Genomic DNA, 6,308 nt, shown 5'->3' with positions numbered 1-6,308 from the left:
CACCCAGGGGCACCCCGGCTCCCCCTCAGTCCCCAGCAGCACGGGTGGCTCTTGCTGGCCTGGCGCTGGAGGGCCCGTGCTGGGGTCTGGGGTGTCTCCCTGGGCAAGGCCTGGCGCCATCACGGTGCTCAGGGCCACCACCAAGAGGAGCGGGCACGGCCAGCCACTGCGCCTGGGAGGGATGGGAAGGGGATGGGGGGACGGGGATGCTGGTCCGAGCAGGGCTGCAGGATGGGGATGGAGAAGCCGGTCCGATGGGGATGGAGGAGCTGGTCCAAGCGGGGTGGCAGGATGGGGATTGAGCAGAGCCAGTCTCATGATCCCAGCAGCTGCCTTCCTCTCTTCCAACCTGGGAAAACCCCAGCTGGCCCCAGTCCTGCCCCACACTTCCCCTGCCCCCCCCCCCCCCAGGTACCCGCAAGCCCTTCCGTGTGCTGGAAAAGCCCCCGGCGGAGGGGAGCTGGGCCGAGCCCACTGCAGCACTGTCCCGGCGACTACCGGGGCCCGGCCCGGGAGCGATGGTGCTAAACCTGGGAGCGGGGCGCGGGCACCGCGTCCAGCCCCGCGCACCCACCGGGCACCGCCACGCGCGGGGCTGCAGGGACACCCAGCGGCCACGGCAGGCACCTCTTGGAGCAGCGTTTTGGGATGGCAAAAAGTGGCAGGAAAAACCCCTGAACGGGGCTTGGGTCCGTCCGGCGCTGCGAGCGAGGAGCAGGACGGGCCGCTCTCCAGCCGGCCGATGCTCCGCGGCACCGGGATGCGGGGTGCTGCGGACCGGAGCAGGGACGGCACCTAACGGGGAAAGCCGCGGGCTTGACCTTCCTCCGTGGGTGGCCGGGGGACCCTAGCGAGGCCGCGGCCGGTGCGGGTTGGCCGCTCGACGGAGGCACCTGGAGCAGCCCTCAGTGCCCCCAGCTGCGCCGGGGAGGGGGCTCAGGACCAGTATTTCCCCGGCACTGCCGGGGCACAGGCTTAGTTTGGGCTCAGCTCAGCTCGGTTTGGTCCAAGCAGCAGCGTTTCAAATGCAGGGTTGGCCAAGGGGAAGGAAAACGTGCACCCAAGGGAGAGCTGGGCTGTAACACGGAGGAAGAGGAGGAGGAAGAGCCCCAGGCTGACCCAAGCGCAGAGCAAAGCAGCCGGGAAGGAGCCCGCGGCGCTGGGGCTTCGGCTCAGCCGCTGCCCTTGCCCTGAAGCAGCGCTAGCTTTGGGGATGCGCTTGAGACCCGGGAGAGCTCGTGGCACCATGGATGCCAGCCACGGCGTCAGGATGCCGTCTGGGGTTGGGGGCAGCCGCCCTCCTCCTGGGCGCCCCGGCTGGGAAAGGCGGCCAGCGCGGGTCGTTCCTGCGGCCCCATGTGACGCATCGAGCCCCTGTGTTGGGCACAGCTGTGCAAGGGCCCGATCCTGCTAGAGGCACAGCACAGGGTCCAGCAAGCTCAGTCACTGGGACGTGATGGAGCTGCTGGGCCCTGGACATTGTCCCCGTCCTCATGCCATCCTGCCCCTTAGAGACCCCGGGGGACCCGGCCAGAGCATGGTGCTTGGGGCAGGTCAGCACCCAGCACTGTCCCCAAGCGCCAGGGAATGCCCCGCGGCCACCAAGCCTCTGTCAGCACCCTTGGGTGCTCTGTGACATCAGGAAAAGCAGTGACACCGGGCAGAACGGTGGCATCAGGCGGAGCGGGGACACCGGGCAGCAGGCTCCGGGGCTGCCCATGCCAGCAGGGACCAGCACGGGGCAGGACGAGCACCCGAGGCAGCTGGCGCCGGCACCCGCAGGGTAAGATGGCCACGCACCCGGTGCAAAGGCAGCCCCGGCCGGCGCCCGTGGCAGGGGACACGGTCCCCCACCCGTGGGGTCACAGCCCGGCATCAGTGGCACTGCAGGTCGGCAGCCCAAGGGTGACGGAAGGGGAGACGGGGCCAGCGCTGCTGCTGTGTCAGATGGGGAAACTGAGGCAGGGGGCGGGCAGGTCTCGGAGCAGCACGTGTGTGCACCCACACAGCGTGAGCCTGGGCTCGCGGGACACTTGCTGACTTCAGGGTCCCCGTCCGTCCTGCTGGAGGGTCTGCGGAGGGATCGGGGTCCCCATCGCCGGGGCTTTGCAGCTGGCTGGCGGCGCGAGGGGTCACGACGCACGGGGCAGCGCGACGCACAGCACCGCGGCGCACCCTTGCCGGCCACGGCGCGAGGCCCCAGGGTGCCACACGGGTGCCCCCGTCCCCAGCAGGGTCGAGCCGTGGCCGGAGGCGTGAGCTGAGCACGGGATGGAGCCCGGCGCGCTGCCGAAACCCCGCGGCCCCGCGGCCGGCGGGCAGCAGCGGCGCGTCTCGGCGCAGGGCAGGGAGGCGTCCTCGTGCGCCCGCGCCGCGACGGCCCCCGCCGGGGCCTCCGCATCCAGCAAGACCCCCAAGTAAGCTTTGGGATGGGGGGGGCCTCCTCCTCGGACGCACGGAGAGCCGGCATCCACCCGGCCTCGGTGGGAGAGGCGCCGGGCGGTGACGGGGCGGACGCCGTCGCAGGTGGGCTGCGCCGTGGTGCCCGCCGCTCGCCGCTGAGACGTGCCCGTCGGAGCGCGCCGTGTGCAGGAAGGACGTGCCCCAGGCGGAGGAGGGGACGCAGGTGAGGGTGGGCAGCGGTGGCCCATGCGCATGGTTGCCCAGGTGCCGCCTGGACCCCCTCGGGCACAGGCGATCCTGGCCCCGGAGATGTGCCGGGCTCGGGGCCGTGCATGGGGATCTTCCCCCCCCCTCCGGGAAGCACGGGTGAGGATTTGGCCTGCAGATGGATTCGGGCAGCGAAGGCTCCCAGGGATCCTCACGGGGATGGGGCTGCCGCGTCCCCCCCTTTCCTCTCCCCTGGACTCGGCCCGCGTTTGACGGCGCGGACGCTCCCGGCCCTAGACCACCCCTTCCATCGAGATGCTCCTGAAGCAACGTTGGCCGCTGGGCAAGAAGAAAGGGAAAAGCAAGGACGGGAGCTGCGGCCGGGTTCGGCAGCCGCGGCACGCCTCCCGGGCCGGCTGCGACAGGGACGGCCTCCCCCAGGCGCCGCGGCCCGGCGGTCCCGGCCTCACCGACGTGGCCGGCAGCAGGGCACCGCGAGCATCGGTGGCCATCGCGCCCCACGGAAGGTAACATGGGGACCAGCCGGTGCCGGAACACAGGTTCGGCAGCCAGCACCCTCTGAGATCCCCCAGGCAGGGAGATGGGTGCTCAGCACTGACGCTCGTCGTGTGTCCGTCTGCTCCCTCCATAGGAAGAGCAAAGTCTCGTGCAACCTCTATACGGACATGTACGACAAGGTGGGAGAGGATCAGGACCAGGCTGGGCTGGAGATGGAAGGTAACTCCCAGTGCCGGCGCGTTCATCCCGTTGCAAACTGGTTTGAGAAGAGCCGGCTGCCACTGGCACTGGGAGCGTGGGATGAGCCTTTGGGTCTGCTCGAGGGGCACCGCTAGAGACCGGGGTCCCCGGACGGCTGGCCAGGAGGTGGCATGTCACATCCCGGCCAAGGCAGAGGTCTCGGGGGCCTCCGCAACCCCTTGGCCATCTCCTGCAGGGCCGTCACGAGCGCAATTCATCTTCCGCGCCATCCGGGACGGGCAGATCCAGGCGGAGGACCTGCCGCGGGTGCTGCGGGCGCTGGGGCTGCCGGCGAGCGGCGCCGAGCTGCGGCGGGCCCTCGAGCTCGTCCCCGTCGACGGTGAGCGCCGGCACCGGGAGCCACTCGCTGCCGCGCCGGGCCCCGCGCCAACGGCCGCTCCTTCTTGCAGCGCACGGGAACCTCGACTTCCACGGCTTCCTGGGGGCGCTGAGCCGGACTGCTGCCGCCGCCGCTGCCTCCGAGGGTGAGCCAGGGACAGGGGAGTCGCTATCCGTGGATTTGACTCCCGTTTTAGCTCGGCTAAGCAAGGCTTTCCAGTCCCAAGCCAAGTTGCTCCGGCAGCTCCTTCCCAGCCCCGTGGGAACGAATCCCCCTCACCCTGTGAGGGGAACAGAGACGGTTCATCCCAAAGAGGCTAAAGCAAAAAATTTTTTTTCCTTTTCTTGAGTTTTTTTATTTTCTTGAGGGTTTTTTTCCTTTTCTTGAGGTTTTTTTTTTTAATGGGAAGACAGCAAGGGGACGTTCTCCGCAGCCGCCCACGCCAGCGGTCCCTGCCTGGGCTGGGCAGCTTTGCGGGAACCGCTCTCCCCCTTTGGGCGCCTGCAGCTTTCCAGCCCGTCTACGAGGCCTTCGGCAAGACGAAGCAGGGCTCCATCGCCGCCGCCGCCGACCTGCAGCCGGCTCTGCTCAGCCTGGGCGTCCGCCTGCCGCCCGGCACGCTGCGGACGGGGCTGCGAAACGCCCGCGGGGAGGTGGACGTCTCCGACTGGGTGGCAGCGCCGGGCGACTCCGAGCGCCGCCGCGAGGACGCGGGTAAGAGGCAGCCGCGCGCGGCGGCGGGCGGTGGAGACGGCACTGCCGCGCGGCCTCCAGGCGCGTGGGGCAGCTTTCGCACGCGTTTAGCCACGGAGGAGACGTTTGCAGGCCAGGAGGCAGCATTTCCCGGGGTGCTGAGCCCCCGGATCGCGATTAGGGACACAGCCTCGATTCCCGCAGGCTCGGAGCAGCTCCCGGCTTGTTTCTCTGCCTGGCATCACTGGTAAAGCCGAGTGAGGCTGGGTTTTATCCCTCCTTTGGCTTAGGGAAACTGAGGTACAGAGCGCATAACTGAGCACCCCAAAAAATATGGGTGTCTTTAGCATTTATTTCATCCCCAAGGCTGGGCCATGGGCACAGAGTGTCTGGTCAGAAAATTCTCCACCCAGCCCAGTGCCAGCACCAGAAAAGCATCCAATTCCGTCGCAAGCATTGCCGTGGATAAATAAACACCCGCTAGCAGGACCCGATAACCTCCCTGATGTTCTCTGCGGGCTCCGCAGCTTTGCAGGACACTTCTGAGCGCGTCAACAGGATCAAAGCAGATAATGTCGAGGCGGCAAAGCTGCGCTTCATCCTCCAAACCATGGGCATCCGCCCGACGGAGCAGGAGTTTGAGGAGGCTCTGCAGAAGGTGGCTCCGGAAAGTGAGTCTTGCAGCCGCCCCTGCCCTCCCCTGGGGGTCCCACAGGAGGGGACACGTCCTCGTCTCCCACGTTCAACACCGTCCCCTGCGCAGAGGGGTAACGTCCCTCCACAGCACAATTAAGTTTGAGGTGACAGTGTCTCGGACTGGTTCTACTGGTGCAAACTGGAGGCAGCACCTCTGGGCGCAGGAGCTGCCCCCTTCCCACCGGCACAGTCGGGTCCATCGATGGGGGGACCCTCGTCTTGTGCCAACCAGGGATGCTCTGAGATTGCAAAGTCAGAAGTGTGTCCTGGTTTATCACCTGGCTTTAAACGAGCCCGGACTAGTCTAAATCAAGCCTGTGACAACAGCTAATAGAGATGTGCCCAGCCCAGGATAACCTTTGCTTAAAGCCAGTTTTGCTCCGTTCAGTAAATGGTTCAAGTAGGATTTCCTGCGGTTCAAAGGCCCAGAAGGATGAATTTAAAATCAGTGCAGCCAGCGCTCTGCAGGCTCATGCTCTGTTTCAGAAAATGTTATTTCACTTTCTAGCTACTATTTGACTCATAAACATCTATTTGCTTTTCTGTCCCTTCCTCCGTGTCCTTCCCCCCGTGCCGGGGTTGGTTGGGATGGTGCAGAAGACGGGACGGTGAACCTGGCTGCTTTCATGACCGCTCTGAGCAGCGCCCAGCGCTCGTCTGACTATCCGGGTGAGCGGGGCCGGGTGGGCAGCGGGACTGGGATGTGGTTTAAAATCCCCCAGGTGTCGCGTGTCCTGGTGCGTGTCTCTGTCCCGGCGCACATGTCACCAGCCCGGCAGTGGGTCTGCACGCTCCTACGAAGCAGCCCCATGGCCAGCGGCGAAGGGGGGCTGAGCCCGTGCTCTGACTCCGCGTGGCTCCTTCTCCACTTCAGCAGCACCAGAAGATACCGTCGGTGCCACCAGTGCCTTTGAGAGTGACCAGCTGGCTGTGAGCGACCTGCTGGCCTGCGCAAACCACCTGGGCATCCAAGAGTGGCTGGAGAAGGTTTCTGTGGATGGTGAGTGCACGTGGGGAGAGCCCAGCCCTGCAGGGACGCAGTGTCCCGCTCGCAGCCCCTCCGTGCCGGTGAGCCCCAACTGCCGTACCAGGGTGACGTGTAGCTGGAGCAGTCCCATGCGACCTGCGAGAAGGTACCTGCGATGGTGTGGGGGGGTGTCATGGGAGGAACTGGGGGATGTTCTGCCCATCCCCACCTTCATTCACCTTT

The sequence above is a fragment of the Apteryx mantelli genome, chromosome 28 (assembly GCF_036417845.1).
Source record: "Apteryx mantelli isolate bAptMan1 chromosome 28, bAptMan1.hap1, whole genome shotgun sequence".
Lineage (NCBI taxonomy): Eukaryota > Metazoa > Chordata > Aves > Apterygiformes > Apterygidae > Apteryx > Apteryx mantelli.
The sequence above is the reverse complement of the archived record's forward strand: the minus strand, read 5'-3'. Positions refer to the sequence as shown.